This window comes from Taudactylus pleione, unplaced genomic scaffold, assembly GCF_031769625.1.
Source record: "Taudactylus pleione unplaced genomic scaffold, aTauple2 ptg000068l, whole genome shotgun sequence".
In the NCBI taxonomy this organism is placed as follows: Eukaryota; Metazoa; Chordata; class Amphibia; order Anura; family Myobatrachidae; genus Taudactylus; species Taudactylus pleione.
In genome coordinates, this window is record NW_028284470.1 from 2,995,195 (window position 1) to 3,014,548 (window position 19,354).

Genomic DNA, 19,354 nt, shown 5'->3' on the forward strand with positions numbered 1-19,354 from the left:
GCGCACGCTTGGCACTACTTTGTTGATGCACGTGCGGCTACTGCGCACACAATTCACAAACACAGAAAATATTTTTTTTTTGGTTTGGACTGGAGTGTATTTGGGGGTTACAGCACCCTTTAACAGTCAAGCCAGCCGGCCTTTTACTTATGACACAGGCGCACGCTTGGCACTACTTTGTTGATGCACGTGCGGCTACTGCGCTCACAATTCACAAACACAGAAAAAATGTTTTTTTTTGGTTTGGACTGGAGTGTACTTTGGGGGTTACAGCACCCTTTAACGGTCAAGCCAGCCGGCCCTTTACTTATGACACAGGCGCACGCTTGGCACTACTTTGTTGATGCACGTGCGGCTACTGCGCACACAATTCACAAACACAGAAAAAATATTATTTTTTTAGCACTTGGGGGAAGCACCCCTGGTGGACAGAGCACCCCCTGGACAACACTACAGCACCCCTTTAGGACTGGGACACAGCACAGGACTTTGGAGTGGACACAGCCCCTATGGAGAACTGACTGCACAACACAGTCCAGCCAGCCCCTATGGACTTTGAAGTAGTGGACACAGCCCCTATTAACAACAGCAGCACAGCACAAGACAGCCAGCCCCTATGGACTTTGAAGTAGTGGACACAGCCCCTATGGACAACAGCAGCGCAGCACAGCACAGCACAACACTACTCTGCACTACACTACACTACACTACACAGCCCAGCCAGCCCTAACTCCCACCCTCCCTCTTCACTGTCCACAGCCGAGTGAGAAAATGGAGCTGACGCGGGTACCTTATATAGGATCCAAAACCCGCGAGACCCGGAAGGCGGGATGATGACGTTTTGCCTCGATTTCAGATCCGAGTCAGGCGGGAAAAGTCGAGCCTGACTCGGATCTGCCTCGGATCGGGGGGGCTCGGGGGGGTTCGGATTTCAGAAATCCGAACCCGCTCACCCCTAATAGTGACTGTGTGACTGACACTGACAGGGGGCCCCGCAGAGCACCGATCCTGCAGTAAACTGCTTTGTACTCACAGGAAGTCATCTTCCTGTGACTAAGACTGAATCATCTGCACTCTGCGGGCCCCCTCTGAGCCCGGGCCCGGTACAATAGTACCGGCTGTACCCCCCTGATGGCGGCCCTGTCTACAGGTAAGTATCCTAACTCTACTCCTAAACCTCCCTCCCTGCAGCCTAAACCTAACCCTCCCCCCACAGCCTAACCCTGACCCTCCCTGCCACAGCCTAACCATCCCTACCCACAGCCTAACCCCTCCCACCCACAGCCTAACCCTAACCCTTCCACCCACAGCCTAACCCCTCTCACCCACAGCCTAACCCTGACTCTCCCCGTGCAGCCTAACCCTGACCCTCCCCCCACAGCCTAACCCTACCCCCTCCCACCCACAGCCTAACCCTCGCCCCCACATTCTAACCCTCACCCTGTAGCCTAACCCTGACCCTCCCCCACAGCCTAACCATCCCTACAAACAGTCTAAACCTAACCCACCCACAGTGTAACCCTTCCTACCCACAGCCTAACCCTCGTCCCCACATTCTAACCCTAACCCTCTTCCCCACAATCTAACCCTCCCACCCACAGTCTAACCCTCCCCCCACAGCCTAACGCTTCCTACACACAGCCCAACCCTCCCGTCACAGCCTAAACCTAACCCTTCCCACCACAACCTAACCCTCCCCCTACAGCCTTACCTTCCCTACCCACAGCCTAACTCTAACCCTCCCTACCCACAGCCTAACCCTAACCCCCTCCCACCCACAGCCTAACCCCTCTCACCCACAGCCTAACCCTAACACCTCCCCACAGTCTAACCCCCCCCACAGCCTAAACCTAACCCTCCCACCCACAGCCTAACCCTCCATACCCACAGCCTAACCCTAACCCTCCCCCCACAGCCTAACCCTCCCCCCCACAGCCTAACACTTCCTACCTACAGCCTAACACTTCCTACCCACAGCCTAACCCTAACACCTCCCCACAGCCTAACCCTTCCTACCCACAGCCCAACCCTAACCCCCCCACAGCCTAACCCTTCCTACCCACAGCCTAACCCTCCCCCCCACAGCCTAACCCTAAACCCTCCCCACAGCCTAACCCTTCCTACCCACAGCCTAACCCTCCCCCCCACAGCCTAAACCTAACCCTCCTACCCACTGCCTAATGCTCCCTACCCACAGCCTAACCCTAACACCTCCCCACAGCCTAACCCTCCTCCCACAGTCCAAACCTAACCCTCCTACCCACAGCCTAACCCTTCCTAGCCACAGCCTAACCCTGACCCTCCCCCTGCAGCCTAACCCTGACCCTCCCCCCACAGCCTAACCCTACCCCCTCCCACCCACAGCCTAACCCTCGCCCCCACATTCTAACCCTCACCCTGCAGCCTAACCCTGACCCTACCCCCACAGCCTAACCATCCCTACAAACAGCCTAAACCTAACCCACCCACAGTCTAACCCTTCCTAGCCACAGCCTAATCCTGACCCTCCCCCTACAGCCTAACCCTGACCCTCCCCCTACAGCCTAACCCTACCCCCTCCCACCCACAGCCTAACCTTTGCCCCCACATTCTAACCCTCACCCTGCAGCCTAACCCTGACCCTCCCCCCACAGCCTAACCATCCCTACAAACAGCCTAAACCTAACCCACCCACAGTCTAACCCTTCCTACTCAGCCTAACCCTCGCCCCCACATTCTAACAGTAACCCTCTTACCCACAATTTAACCCTCCCACCCACAGTCTAACCCTACCCCCACAGCCTAACCCCTCTCACCCACAGCCTAACCCTAACACCTCCCCACAGCCTAACCCTCCCCCCCACAGCCTAAACCTAACCCTCCCACCCACAGCCTAACCCTCCCTACCCACAGCCTAACCCTAACACCTCCCCACAGCCTAACCCCCCCCACAGCCTAAACCTAACCCTCCCACCCACAGCCTAACCCTCCATACCCACAGCCTAACCCTCCCACCCACAGCCTAACCCTCCCCCCCACAGCCTAACACTTCCTACCTACAGCCTAACACTTCCTACCCACAGCCCAACCCTAACATCTCCCCACAGCCTAACCCTTCCTACCCACAGCCTAACCCTAACCCCCCCCACAGCCTAACCCTTCCTACCCACAGCCTAAAACACAGCCTAACACTTCCTACCCACAGCCTAACCCTCCCACCCACAGCCTAACCCTCCCCCCCACAGCCTAACACTTCCTACCTACAGCCTAACACTTCCTACCCACAGCCTAACCCTAACATCTCCCCACAGCCTAACTGAACCCCCCCCACAGCCTAACCCTTCCTACCCACAGCCTAAAACACAGCCTAACACTTCCTATCCACAGCCTAACCCTAAACCCTCCCCACAGCCTAACCCTTCCTACCCACAGCCTAACCCTCCCCCCCACAGCCTAAATCTAACCCTCCCACCCACAGCCTAACCCTCCCTACCCACAGCCTAACCCTAACACCTCCCCACAGCCTAACCCTCCCCCCCACAGTCCAAACCTAACCCTCCCCCCCACAGCCTAACCCTCCCTACCCACAGCCTAACCCTTCCTACCCACAGCCTAACCCTAACCCTTCCCCCTGCAGCCTAACCTTCCCTACCCACATCCTAACTCTAACCCTCCCTACCCACAGCCTAACCCTCCCTACCCACAGCCTAACCCACCCCCCCACAGCATAACCCTTACCCTCCCTACCCACAGCCTAACCCACCCACAGCCTAACCCTCCCCCCCACAGCATAACCCTAACCCTCCCTACCCACAGCCTAACCCTACCCCCTCCCACCCACAGCCTAACCCTCGCCCCCACATTCTAACCCTCACCCTGCAGCCTAACCCTGACCCTCCCCCCACAGCCTAACCATCCCTACAAACAGCCTAAACCTAACCCATCCACAGTCTAACCCTTCCTACCCACAGCATAACCCTAACCCTCCCACCCACTGCCTAACTCTCCCTACCCACAGCCTAATCCTCCCCCCCACAGCATAACCCTAACCCTCCCACCCACAGCCCAACCCTCCCTACCCACAGCATAACCCTAACCCTCCCTACCCACAGCCTAACCCTCCCACCCACAGCCTAACCCTAACACCTCCCCACAGCCTAACCCTCCCCCCCACAGCATAACCCTAACCATCCCCAGGGCCGGATTAAGCTCTGTGGGGGCCCCTGGGCAACAAACATGTGGGGGCCCCTATCAATAAAGGTTATAAATATAGATATATATACATATATACACACATATAGTACCCCTTCTGAAATGCCCCCTGAAGTTGTGCCCCTTCTCTAATGCCCCCAGTAGTTGTGCCCCCTGCAATGCCCCCAATAGTTGTGTCTCATATTCAATGCTCCCTGCAGTTGTACCACTTGTCTGATGCCCCCAGTAGTTGTGCCCCCTGCAATGCCCCCAGTAGTTGTGCCCCCTGTAGTCATGCACCCTAAAGTAGTGCCCCCAGTATTAACTCCCCGTCCGCGCCCACACACCTGTGAAAAACTTACCTGTCAGGGCTCCCGGGTCCCGCCGTCGCGGCTGCCGCTGCCTGCTGGATAAGACGCGCAGGCTCCTCTCATCGCGCGGGTGCCGTCATGACGTCACCAGCGCAATGAATCACTGGGAACGCTGGCCTCTGAAGCGCTCAGAGGCCAGCGTTCCCAGTTAGTTGGTCACGATCTACATGCAGGAGCTCCGCGAGCTTCTAGTAGATCGCGAACAACCTTAGCCGGACCTGACCTGAGGCATGTGGCCAGGGGTCGGGGACAGTGTGTGGGGGCCCCCTATGTGTGGGGGCCCCTGGACGACCGCCCCTGTCTCCCTGCCTTTAATCCGGCCCTGACCATCCCTACCCACAGCCTAACCCTAACCCTCCCACCCACAGCCTAACCCTAACCCCTTCCCCCCACAGCCTAACCCTAACCATCCCTACCAGCAGCCTAACCCTAACCCTCCTACAGCCTAACCCTAAGACTACCCCCCACAGCCTCGTAACTCGGTTATTGCACAAACCACTCAGAAAACAAATGACAGGAACCGATCGCATTACATAACGACCTGATCACAGCACACAATAATGCCCTGGCGGAAGTTATGGATAAGTTTGCTGATCTGGAGGATAGCTCTCAGAGGAACACAATTAAAATTAGGGGGATCCCTTAATCAGTGCAGATCTTATCTACTACGTGATGGTCCTTTTTAAAAAATTGCTCCCATCTCTGGACTAACGGGACTTACTCATAGACAGGCTTCATTGGCTCCCGAAAACTCAGAGCTCTCCTGGGAAGTCACCCACGACACTCTCCTTCGGATTTACAGTGAGACTTGCTGAGGACTATATTGGGGAATCTTCAGCTTTTCCCAGAACTCACCATCTGCACAATCAATAAACGCTGCTCCTACCATCTCATCACAGTGGTACTTACAGCAAGAGAGATCCAATACAGATGGGTATTCCCAGTATAAATCCTTGTCCACAAGGATGGTTCTACAGTATACAAGGGTCTGATTCAGAGCTGGATGCAAACCCGATATTTGGCCGATGTTTGAATTACTGCGGAGGCATCGGAGTCTGCCCTTATTAAATTGCATCATAAGTTTTATACCATGGGGAACATAACTACTAGACCCCTTACCCATAAACTACGTGGCCATCAGGCCCGCAATAGAATCAAATACTTAATTGAACCCATTGTCGGACTGGGGCATGAAGGACCCACTGAGGAAAGCAGTGGTAGGGGCCCAAGACTAAGGGGTACAGCCAGCCACCAAAGAGGGACTTGGGGCCTGATTCAGCAAGGAACGCAGTTGCTAATACTCACGCAATTGGCCGATTGTTGCATACTGTGCATGCGATCCGAGTCAGGCTCGACTTTTCCCGCCTGACTCGGATCTGAAATCGAGGCAAAACGTCATCATCCCGCCTTCCGGGTCTCGCGGGTTTTGGATCCTATATAAGGTACCCGCGTCGGCGCCATTTTCTCACTCGGCTGTGGACAGTGAAGAGGGAGGGTGGGAGTTAGGGCTGGCTGGGCTGTGTAGTGCAGAGTAGTGTTGTGCTGTGCTGCGCTGTGCTGTATCCACTACTTCAAAGTCCATAGGGGCTGGCTGTGTTGTGCTGTGCTGCTGTTGTTAATAGGGGCTATGTCCACTACTTCAAAGTCCATAGGGGCTGGCTGGACTGTGTTGTGCAGTCAGTTCTCCATAGGGGCTGTGTCCACTCCAAAGTCCTGTGCTGTGTCCCAGTCCTAAAGGGGTGCTGTAGTGTTGTCCAGGGGGTGCTCTGTCCACCAGGGGTGCTTCCCCCAAGTGCTAAAAAAATAATATTTTTTCTGTGTTTGTGAATTGTGTGCGCAGTAGCCGCACGTGCATCAACAAAGTAGTGCCAAGCGTGCGCCTGTGTCATAAGTAAAGGGCCGGCTGGCTTGACCGTTAAAGGGTGCTGTAACCCCCAAAGTACACTCCAGTCCAAACCAAATAAAAACCATTTTTTCTGTGTTTGTGAATTGTGTGCGCAGTAGCCGCACGTGCATCAACAAAGTAGTGCCAAGCGTGCGCCTGTGTCATAAGTAAAGGGCCGGCTGGCTTGACCGTTAAAGGGTGCTGTAACCCCCAAAGTACACTCCAAACCAAATAACAAAATATTTTTTCTGTGTTTGTGAATTGTGTGCACAGTAGCCGCACGTGCATCAACAAAGTAGTGCCAAGCGTGCGCCTGTGTCATAAGTAAAGGGCCGGCTGGCTTGACCGTTAAAGGGTGCTGTAACCCCCAAAGTACACTCCAAACCAAATAACAAAATATTTTTTCTGTGTTTGTGAATTGTGTGCGCAGTAGCCGCACGTGCATCAACAAAGTAGTGCCAAGCGTGCGCCTGTGTCATAAGTAAAGGGCCGGCTGGCTTGACCGTTAAAGGGTGCTGTAACCCCCAAAGTACACTCCAAACCAAATAACAAAATATTTTCTGTGTTTGTGAATTGTGTGCACAGTAGCCGCACGTGCATCAACAAAGTAGAGCCAAGCTTGCGCCTGTGTCATAAGTAGGGGTGTGCACCGGCCACTTTTCGTGTTTTGTGTTTTGGTTTTGGATCTGGATCTTTCTTCGTGTTTTGGATCTGGATTGGTTTTGCCAAAACCACCCTTCCGTGTTTTGGGTTCTGGGTTTTGTGTTTTGGATCTGGATTTTTACTTAAAAAATAAAAAAAAATGCTAAAATCACATAAAATGGGCCTTTTTTTGTTCCTACGCTATTAAAACCCCAATAACATTAATTTCCACTCATTTCCACTCTATTCTGAACACCTCACACCTCACAATATTGTTTTTAGGCCAAAAGGTTGCACCGAGGTAGCTGGATGACTATGCTAAGCGACACAAATGGGCGGCACAAACACGTGGCCCATCTAGGAGTGGCACTGCAGTGGCAGACAGGAAGCCAATCAGCGTTATGGTGCCCATTTGCATGTAGCACGAACCCGGGAGATCCATGCTACATGCATCTGTGTGATTGGCACAGAGCAATGACAGGTCCATGAGACCCGTCTGTGCTGCTGTGGTAAAAAAAAAAACCTGTGTAAAAAAAGAAAAAAATGGCGTGCACCCTCCCAAAAAAGAGCAACTAGCCCCAGGCATTAGTGACCCAGTGCTGGGTGTGCTTAAATACAGGGGACAAACGACATAGGGGTCCCCTGTACTTAAGCACAACCAGCACCGGGCTAGTCAGAACCAGCGCTGGTTGCCAAAATACGGGGGACAAACAACGTAGGGGTCCCCCGTATTCTGCGCAACCAGCTCTGGGCTCTGATCCGGTCCTGGTTCTGGAAATGCAGGGGAAAAAAATTTGTAGGGTTCCCCTGTATGTTCCAGAACCAGCACTGGACTTTTTCTAGCGGGGGGCTGATGCCACAGCCAGGGGAGCCCTTTCACCGGGCCCCCCAGCCGCAGCATCAGCCGTGACCGCTAGTCAGCCCAGGCCGGGGATCCCTGGAGAGCTGGGGACCCCCCCAATAAAGGGGTCACCCTCTCCTGGGCACCCCAGGCCCAGGCTGATATCGCGGGGCTATCCCCGCCACCCCTGGTGGCGGTGGGTGGCGGGTTGATTGTGTGGTGTGGTGTAAATAAAGCATATCAAACATTGTCTTTACAAGTAGAACTGCAAGTCCCAGCTAGCCTGTCCCGCATGCTGGTACTTGGAGAACCACAAGTACCAGCATGCAGGGCATTAAGGGCCCACTAGTACCTGTAGTTCACCTGTAAAAAAAATGTTTAAAAAAACACAGGACACACACACCGTGACAGTATAAGTTTATTAAACATACATACACACACACACACATGTACACATACTCACCTATGTAACATCGTCCACTTGTCCGGTAAAGTATCCATAGGGGACCTGTGAAAAAAAACATACTCACCATCTCCTATGCGAGGTTCTGTCCTGAGAACCGAACCCATCCCTAGTCATAAGTAAAGGGCCGGCTGGCTTGACCGTTAAAGGGTGCTGTAACCCCCAAAGTACACTCCAAACCAAATAACAAAATATTTTTTCTGTGTTTGTGAATTGTGAGCGCAGTAGCCGCACGTGCATCAACAAAGTAGTGCCAAGCGTGCGCCTGTGTCATAAGTAAAGGGCCGGCTGGCTTGACCGTTAAAGGGTGCTGTAACCCCCAAAGTACACTCCAGTCCAAAGCAAAAAAAAAAATATTTTCTGTGTTTGTGAATTGTGTGCGCAGTAGCCGCACGTGCATCAACAAAGTAGCGCCAAGTGTGCGCCTGTGTCATAAGTAAAGGGCCGGCTGGCTTGACCGTTAAAGGGTGCTGTAACCCCCAAAGTACACTCCAAACCAAATAACAAAATATTTTTTCTGTGTTTGTGAATTGTGTGCGCAGTAGCCGCACGTGCATCAACAAAGGAGCAGCGCCAAGCGTGCGCCTGTGTCCCATAAGTAAAGAGCCGGCTGGCTCATTTCTTAAAGGGTGGTGTAACCCACAAAGTGCACTACTCTCCAGCAAAAATAAAAAAATATTTTCTGTGTTTGTGTGCGCCTTAGCCGCACGTATATATCAAATCGATATAACATAAATGGAGGACCAAACTTTGTCCGATAAAAATAAAATAGAGAAAGATCAAGAACCACTTCCTCTTAGTGCTGAAGCTGCTGCCACTAATCATGACATAGACGATAACATGCCATCAACGTCGTCTGCCAAGGCCGATGCCCAATGTCATAGTAGAAGCCACATACAATCCCAAATGACAAAGTTCAGGAAAATGACCTTAAAAAAAACATTTAAATCATCTGAAGAGAAACGTAAACTTGCCAATATGCCATTTATTACACGGAGTGGCAAGGAACGGCTAAGGTCTTTCCCTATGTTCATGACTAGTGGTTCAGCTTCACATGACGATGGAAGCCCTCCTCCCACAAAAAAATCAAACGAGTTAAGCTGGCAAAAGCACAGCGAAGAACTGTGCGTTCTAAGAAGATATCACAAATCCCCAAGGAGAGTCCAAGTGTGGTGGCGGTTGCGATGCCTGACCTTCCCAGCACTGGACGGGAAGAGGTGGCTCTTTCCACCATTTGCACGCCCCCTGCAAGTGCTGAAAGGAGCACCCACAGTCCACTTGCTGATATGCAAATTGAAGATGTCACTGTTGAAGTACAACAGGATGAGGATACTGGTGTAGCTGGCACTGAGGAGGAAGTTGGCGAGGAGGATTCTGATGGTGATGTGGTTTGTTTAAATCAGGCTCCGGGGGAGACAGTTGTTGTCCGTGGGATGAAAAAGCCCATCACGGTCATGCCTGGGCAGAAGACCAAACACTCCACCTCTTTGGTCTGGCAATATTTCTATCCAAATCTGGACAACAACTGTCTTGCCATATGTACCTTATGTAAAGGTGGAATAAGTAGGGGTAGGGACGTTAACCACCTAGGAACATCCTCCCTTATACGGCACCTGCAGCGCGTTCATAATAGGTTACTGTCAAGTTCAGAAACTTTGGCTAAGACCGTAAGCAGTCCAGGGACACCTAAATCCCGTTGTCCTGTTGTATCCAAGCGCCTGCAAACCACACCGTCAACTCCCTCCTCGTCAATTTCCTCCTTAGTCAGGATCGGAAGTAGTCCTGCAGGCCATGTCACTGGCATGACTGACTCTCCTATCCGGGATTCCTCCGGAGGATCCTGCATTGCTACGCCTCCTGTTGCCGCTGCTGCTGTTGCTGCTGCTGGGAGTCGTTCATCATCCCAGAGAGGAAGTAGGAACACCACTACTTTTACTAAACAATTGACCCTCCAACAGTCCTTAGCGAGGAGGATGAAGTACGACAGCAGTCATCCTGAAGCAAAACGTATAACTGAGGCCTTGACTGCTATGTTGGTGTTAGACGTGCGTCCGGTATCCACCATTAGTGCAGTGGGATTTAGACAATTGATGGAGGTAGTGTGTCCCCGGTTCCAAATCCCGTCTAGATTCCACTTCACTAGGCAGGCGATACCGAGACTGTACAGAAACGTCAGAAAAAGTGTCCTCAGTGTCCTGAAAAATGCCATTGTAACCACGGACATGTGGACAAGTGGAACAGGGCAGACTAAGGACTATATGACTGTGACAGCCCACTGGGTAGATGTATCACCTTACGCAGCAACAGCAGCAGCGTCACCAGTCGCAGCATCCCAGAAACGCCAGCTTGTTCCAAGGCAGGCAACGCTGTGTATCACCAGTTTCAGTAAGAGGCACACCGCCGACAACCTCTTAGAGAAACTGAGGGAAATCATCGCCCAGTGGCTTACCCCACTTAGACTCTCCTGGGGATTTGTGATATCTGACAACGCCACCAATATTGTGCGGGCATTACATCTGGGCAAATTCCAGCACGTCCCATGTTTTGCTCACACAATAAACTTGGTGATGCAGAATTTTCTGAAAAGCGACAGGGGCGTGCAGGAGACGCTTTGGGTGGCCCGAAAAATTTCTGGCCACTTTCACCATTCAGCGACTGCGTGCCGAAGACTGGAGCGCCAGCAAACACTCTTGAACCTGCCCCGCCATCACCTGAAGCAAGAGGTTGTGACGCGGTGGAACTCAACCCTCTATATGCTTCAGAGGATGGAGGAGCAGCAAAAGGCCATTCAAGCCTATACATCCACCTATGACATAGGCAAAGGAGGGGGTATGCACCTGACTCAAGCGCAGTGGAGAATGATTTCCGTGTTGTGCAAGGTTCTCCAGCCCTTCGAACTTGCCACACGTGAAGTCAGTTCAGACACTGCCAGCTTGAGTCAGGTCATTCCCCTCATCAGGCTTTTGCAGAAGCAGCTGGAGAAAGTGAAGGAGGAGCTAAGACGGAGCGATTCCGCTCGGCATGTGGGACTTGTGGATGAAGCCCTTCATTCGCTTTGCCAGGATTCCAGGGTGGTCAATCTGTTGAAATCAGACCACTACATTTTGGCCACCGTGCTCGATCCTAGGTTTAAAGCCTATGTGGTGTCTCTCTTTCCGGCCGACACAAGCCTGCAGAGGTGCAAAGACCTGCTGGTGAACACACTGTCAGCTGAAGCAGAACGTGACACGTCAACAGCTCCTTCTTCATTTTCTCCCGCAACTGGGGCTGCGAGGAAAAAACTTAGGTATCCTAAGCAACCCGCTGGCAGTGAGGCAGGGCAGGCAGGACCAAGTTTGGACATCTGGTCCAGACTGAAGGACCTGGCAACAATTTCTGACATGTCTACTGTCACTACATATGATACTGTCACCATTGACAGAATGGTGGAGGATTACATCAGTGACAGCATCCAAGTAGGCATGTCAGACAGTCCATACCTGTACTGGCAGGAAAAAGAGGCAATTTGGAGGCCCCTGTAAAAACTGGCTCTATTTTACCTGAGTTGCCCCCCCTCCAGTGTGTACTCCGAAAGAGTGTTTAGTGCAGCCGGGAACCTTGTCAGCGAAAGGCGTAGGAGGTTGCTTCCACAAAATGTGGAGAAGATGATGTTCATAAAAATGAATTATCAACTCTTTCAGGGACTCCAGCCTCCAGAACGTACAGAGGGACCTGTGGTGGTGGATTCCAGTGGGGACGAGTTAATACTCTGTGAGGATGAGGATGTACACAACACTGAAGAGGGTGAGGAATCGGTGGATGGGGAGGATGAGGACGACATCTTGCCTCCGTAGAGCCAGTTTGTGCAGGGACAGATTAATTGCCAGCTTGTTTTGTGGGGGCCCAAACGAACCAATCATTTCAGCCACAGTTGTGTGGCAGACCCTGGCGCTGAAATGATTGCTTTGTTAAAGTGTGCATGTCCTGTTTATACAACATAAGGGTGGGTGGGAGGGCCCAAGGACAATTCCATCTTGCACCTCTTTTTTTTCTTTGCATTATGTACAGTTTGGGGCCTAGTTTTTCAAACTGCCATCCTGTCTGCCACTGCAGTATCACTCCTAGATGGGTCACGTGTTTGTGCCGCCCACTCGTGTCGCTTAACATAGTCATCCAGCTACCTCGGTGCAACCTTTTGGACATAAAAACACTATTGTGAGGTGTGAGGTGTTCAGAATAGACTGGAAATTTGTGGAAATTAAGGTTATTGAGGTTAATAATAGCATAGGAGCAGAAAAACCTACAAATTCTGTGATTTTAGCTGTTTTTATGCTTTTTTTCAAAAAAATACAGATCCAAAACACAAAACCCAGATCCCAAAACACGGAAGGGTGGTTTTGGCAAAACCAATCAAGATCCAAAACACGAAGAAAGATCCAGATCCAAAACCAAAACACAAAACACGAAAAGTGGCCGGTGCACACCCCTAGTATGAACTAGTCATTGTGATCAGGACTGCAACCTACGCAGTGACTACACAGACCCATCACACAGTGATTGACCGAAAGGGCCGTTTGTGGGTGGTAACGGGGGGGGAGGTCGGGTGAACGCAGGTGTGCCAGTGTGCAACTTTACATAGTCAGCCTGCAAAGAACAGGGCCCCTTGATTGGCATGAAGACTAATATTGGTGTAGTTTATATAGAAACAAACCAAGCACTCAAGCTGAATGATGGAGGGAAAGGGGTCAAAAGCAAAGGGAAGGATCACACACAAGGAATTAAGGGGAAGGGGAGGTGTAAGAAATTAACAGATAAAGCAAGGTGACATTGCCTATGAAGAAACAACTCTGGACCATGGTTTTCAATTGTAAAAAATGGTTGCAAAGTGTTTTTGGGGGGGCCAAAAACCTGCGGGGGAGGTGTGGCCACTCACACCTGGGTACTTACCTGTGTTCCGGAAGCTTTTCTCTCTGAACTGCCGCACGCTCCAACTGACATGGGGGGGTCTCACACACACAGGGGACACAAGGCCTGATTCAGCTTGGTTTGCAAGGCGGCGCTCGCACGCACCCGGTCGATGTTTATGTTCTGCGCATGTGTATGCATCGCACTGCGCGTGCGCGAACTAGCTACTGCAATCGTGTAAGGGAGACCCTTTCGATATTGATTGGCAGGAAGTGGTGACGGGGGGGAGGGGGTAGTCAGGGACTGACAGGGAGTCTCACGCATTGACAGGGGTCACACACACTACTGACAGGGGTCACACACACTGACAAGGAGTCTCACACACTGACAGGGGTCACAAACACACTACTGACAGGGGTCACACACACTACTGACGGGTCACACACACTACTGACATGGAGTCTCACACACTGACAGGGGTCACAAACACACTACTGACAGGGGTCACACACACTATTGACAGGGAGTCTCACACATTGACAGGGGTCACACACACTACTGACAGGGGTCACACACACTACTGACAGGGGTCACACACACTGACAAGGAGTCTCACACACTGACAAGAGTCACACACACTATTGACAGGGAGTCTCACACATTGACAGGGGTCACACACACTACTGACAGGGGTCTCACACACTGACAGGGAGTCTCACACACTGACAGGGGTCACACACACTGACAGGGGTCACACACACTACTGACAGGGGTCACACACACTGACAGGGAGTCTCACACACTGACAGGGGTCACACACACTATTGACAGGGAGTCTCACACATTGACAGGGGTCACACACACTACTGACAGGGGTCACACACACTACTGACATGGAGTCTCACACACTGACAGGGGTCACAAACACACTACTGACAGGGGTCACACACACTATTGACAGGGAGTCTCACGCACTGACAGGGATCACACACACTACTGACAGGGGTCACACACACTATTGACAGGGAGTCTCACACACTGACAGGGGTCACAAACACACTACTGACGGGGGTCACACACACTACTGACAGGGGTCACACACACTACTGACAGGGGTCACACACACTATTGACAGGGAGTCTCACACATTGACAGGGGTCACACACACTACTGACAGGGGTCACACACACTACTGACAGGGATCACACACACTACTGACAGGGGTCACACACACTATTGACAGGGAGTCTCACACATTGACAGGGGTCACACACACACTACTGATGGGGGTCACAGACACTGACAGGGGTCACACACACTACTGACAGGGGTCACACACACTACTGACGGGGAGTCTCACACACTGACAGGGGTCACACACACTACGGACAGGGGTCACACACACTACTGACAGGGATCACACACACTACTGAGGGGAAGTCTCACACACTGACAGGGGTCACACACACTACTGACAGGCAGTGGCTGGCTGGCAAATTTTAGCCTGGGGGGGCAATTGCACGCAGGCGGCCCTGGTAGAGGAGTAGTGTGTAGCCAGTGTGACCGAAGAACGTGAGTGCTACGGCGCCGCCCCCCCCTCAAGTGTTTAAGGGAGGAGGCGGGTCCATATGGGATTAATGTAAGGTAAAAATAAAGATTAGGGGCAGCCCCCTGTCGTAGTGCCCATATGCAGTGCCCCCGTGTGCCACAGGAGATAACACCCTTATGCAGGCCTCCAGTAGTGCACCCAGTAGTGATCCCCCCCTATGCAGTGCCCCTTGTGCCCCCAGTAGTAAGCCCCTTATATAGTGCCCCCAGTAGTGATCCCCCCTGTTCAGTGCCCCTTGTGCCCCCAGTAGTAAGCCCCTTATATAGTGCCCCCAATAGTGGTACCCCTATGCAGCGCCCCCAGTAGCAGTCCACCCCCCCATGCAGTGCCCCCAATAGTGGTAACCCTTATGCAATGTCCCTTAAATAGTGGCCCCAGTTGTAGTCTCCCCCCTATGCAGTACCCCCTGTATTGCCCTTTATGTAGAGCCCCCAACAGTGGTCCCTCGCAGTGCCCCTAGTAGTAGTCCTCTCCCCCCTATGTAGTGCCCCTAGTAGTAGTCCCCTCCCCCCTATGCAGTGCCCCTAGTAGTAGTCCCCTCCCCTTGTAGTGCCCCCAGTAGTAGCCCCCCCTTGTAGTTGCCCCAGTAGTAGTAGTTCCCCCCCTTGTAGTTCTCCCAGAAGTAGTAGTCCCCCCCCTTGTAGTGCCCCCAGTAGTAATCCACCCACCTGGTAGTGCCCCCAGTAGTAATCCCCCCCTGGTAGTGCCCCCATAGAAATCCCCCCCTGGTAGTGCCCCCATAGTAATCCCCCCCCCTGGTAGTGCCCCCAGTTGCCCCCCCCCCAGTAGAGAGAGACTTAATAAAAAAAATAAAAAAAAAACACTTACCTGAAACTCCCGCTCCTGGTCCCGACTCTTCCACCGGCTCCTCTGGCCGCTTTGCATTATGGGAGAGATGTCGCCATGACGACAGCATTATGGGAGAGATGTCGCCATGACGACAGCTCTCCCATTACCCACTGCAGGAGCCGGAAGATGGTTCCCGCAGCGGGATCAGCGGCAGCCGTTGAGAGTCTGACAGACTCTCATCGGCTGCTGATTACAGCAAACACACAGCTGCCGGCTCCGGCGGCTGTGTGTTTGTGCTGTGTAGCGCTGACCGAACTCCGTCCGGTCAGCGCTACACACACGGTGCAGTCTGTGTCACAGTGACACAGACTGCCCGCGGCCCGCATGACGCTGCGGCCCGGGGGGCACATGGCACCCTGCCCCCCGGCCCAGCCCGCCACTGCTGACAGGGATCACACACACTATTGACAGGGAGTCTCACACACTGACAGGGGTCACAAACACACTACTGACAGGGATCACACACACTACTGACAGGGATCACACACACTACTGACGGGGAGTCTCACACACTGACGGGTCACACACACTACTGACAGGGGTCACACACACTATTGATGGAGTCTCACACACTGACAGGGGTCACACACACTGACGGGTCACACACACTACTGACAGGGGTCACACACACTATTGACAGGGAGTCTCACACACTGACAGGGATCACAAACACACTACTGACAGGGGTCACACACACTACTGACAGGGGTCACACACACTATTGACAGGGAGTCTCACACACTGACAGGGATCACAAACACTACTGACGGAGTCACACACTGACAGGGGTCACAAACACACTACTGACAGGGGTCACACACACTACTGACAGGGAGTCTCACACACTATTGACAGGGGTCACAAACACACTACTGACAGGGGTCACACACACTGACGGGTCACACACACTACTGACAGGGGTCACACACACTACTGACAGGGAGTCTCACACACTGACAGGGAACACAAACACACTACTGACAGGGGTCACACACTACTGACAGGGGTCACACACATTATTGACAGGGAGTCTCAGACACTGACGGGTCACAAACACACTACTGACAGGGGTCACACACACTGACGGGTCACACACACTACTGACAGGGGTCACACACACTACTGACAGGGGTCACACACACTACTGACAGGTAGTCTCACACGCTGACAGGGGTCACACACACTATTGATGGAGTCTCACACACTGACAGGGGTCACAAACACACTACTGACAGGGGTCACACACACTGACGGGTCACACACACTACTGACAGGGGTCACACACACTACTGACAGCGATCACAAACACACTACTGACAGGGGTCACACACACTACTGACAGGGAGTCTCACACATTGACAGGGGTCACAAACACACTACTGACAGGGGTCACACACACTGGCGGATCACACACACTATTGACAGGGAGTCTCACACACTGATAGGGATCACAAACACACTACTGACAGGGGTCACACACACTACTGACAGGGGTCACACACACTACTGACAGGTAGTCTCACACACTGACAGGAGTCACACACACTACAGACAGGGAGTCTCACACACTGACAGGGGTCACACACTGACAGGGGTCACACACACTACTGACAGGGGTCACACACACTACTGACAGGGAGTCTCACACACTGATGGATCACACACACTACTGACAGGGAGTATCACACACTGACAGGGGTCACACACACTACTGTCAGGGAGTCACACACTGACAGGGGTCACACACACGTCTGACAGGGAGTATCACACACTGACAGGGGTCACACACACTACTGACAGGGGTCACACACACTACTGACAGGGGTCACACACACTACTGACAGGGAGTATCACACACTACTGACAGGGGTCACACACACTACTGACAGGGAGTATCACACAATGACAGGGGTCACACACTCTACTGACAGGGAGTCTCACACACTGATGGATCACACACACTACTGACAGGGAGTATCACACACTGACAGAGGTCACACACACTACTGTCAGGGAGTCACACACTGACAGGGGTCACACACACTTCTGACAGGGAGCATCACACACTGACAGGGGTCACACACACTACTGACAGGGGTCACACACACTACTGACAGGGAGTATCACACAATGACAGGGGTCACACACACTACTGACAGGGAGTATCACACAATGACAGGGGCCACACACACTACTGACAGGGGTCACACACGCTGCTGTAGAAGACAGAGGAAGACGACTTCTGCATATCGGGAAAGTGAAGCAGGAGGACAGCGCTGCCAGAAGGTGAGTATTATAGAATAATTAAAGTTATTGGAAACATACAGTTTTATAACAAAATTATAAAATAAGAGAGTTTATGACGTGCAACAGCACGAATTGCATATATTTAATTGAGTGCCATTGCGGCCTTCAATATGTGGGAAAAATCACACAAAGGTTGAGGGATAGGTGGTCCAAACACCTTCGCAATATTAAGAAAGGCTATGAAAAGCACTCTGTGTTCTTGCATTTTAAAGAAAAACATAAATGTTCCGTGTCCAGTGTCAAGTTGATGGTAGGGATAAAAAAAAAGTACATGGAAACTGGCGTACTAAAGGTAGTGAAAAAGCTCTGGCACAAGCAGAGATTAGATTAGGCTTACGGTAAATAATGATTTCGAGATTAAGTGGTTTTTATAGAGGTTTTATAAATAATTTTAAAATGAGGATTTTTTACATTATTTATATTATTGATGTGTATTGCAACTTTTTTAAGAGATTGTATCTAATTTTATTCTGTATAAGATATTGCGCTGTTAATCGATTTTATTTTGTATAAGATGTATATATTATATATATATGATTTTTTAATGTTTCACACTGAGCTCTTTAATATAGACAAGATATGTGTTCCATGTGTGGAACGCACTAGCCATTTTCTGTATAGGAACTATTTTACTCCTAAGGCCCATTGAGAATAGCCAGAAAATTTAGAAGTACACACCCGCTGTGCCAGAGGTAGACAAGTTGTTGGTCACTTCCGGCGGGGAAGAGAGTATGGGGAGGACTCGCTGCGCTGGAGGTAAATGTGAGTCGTAGAGAGTGTTACTGCTGGTGCGCAACCATGAGGACGCCGCCGTTGTGGACCGCTTTCCAGGGGGAAGGAGCATGTTGTGCCGGTAGTGTGTGCAAATCGGACCGCGTGTCACTTCAGGCACACGATTTTGAAGATGCAAGTGTCAGCTATCTGAGCTCCGATTGGCAGCAGGACAGTGAGTGACAGATAGGCAGGCAAATTAGAATGGTGATCAATAAGGTGGAGCCATGAGTTATGGCTATTTAAAGTCAGGAATATCCCATGTTTCAACCACACTTTGAGAAAGGCTGAGGGCTGAAACGCGTCAGTGTGACTGCAGAGGACCTGGGTATTTTTTGAGGGACTTGAAAGTGGATGGTGAGGAATCACTCATTGGGTTTCATTATCCGGATTATAGGAATACCTATATATGTTTGTTAATCCTGCCTTGGTTTAAAGGCCCTTCAAGGTATGCAGGCATTTTGCTGTATGTGTCTATGGGCTCTATTTACTACAATCCGCATATTGAATACGGATTGTAGTGTGATATAACCAAGTGAATTCGCATTGCGAATTCAGGCGG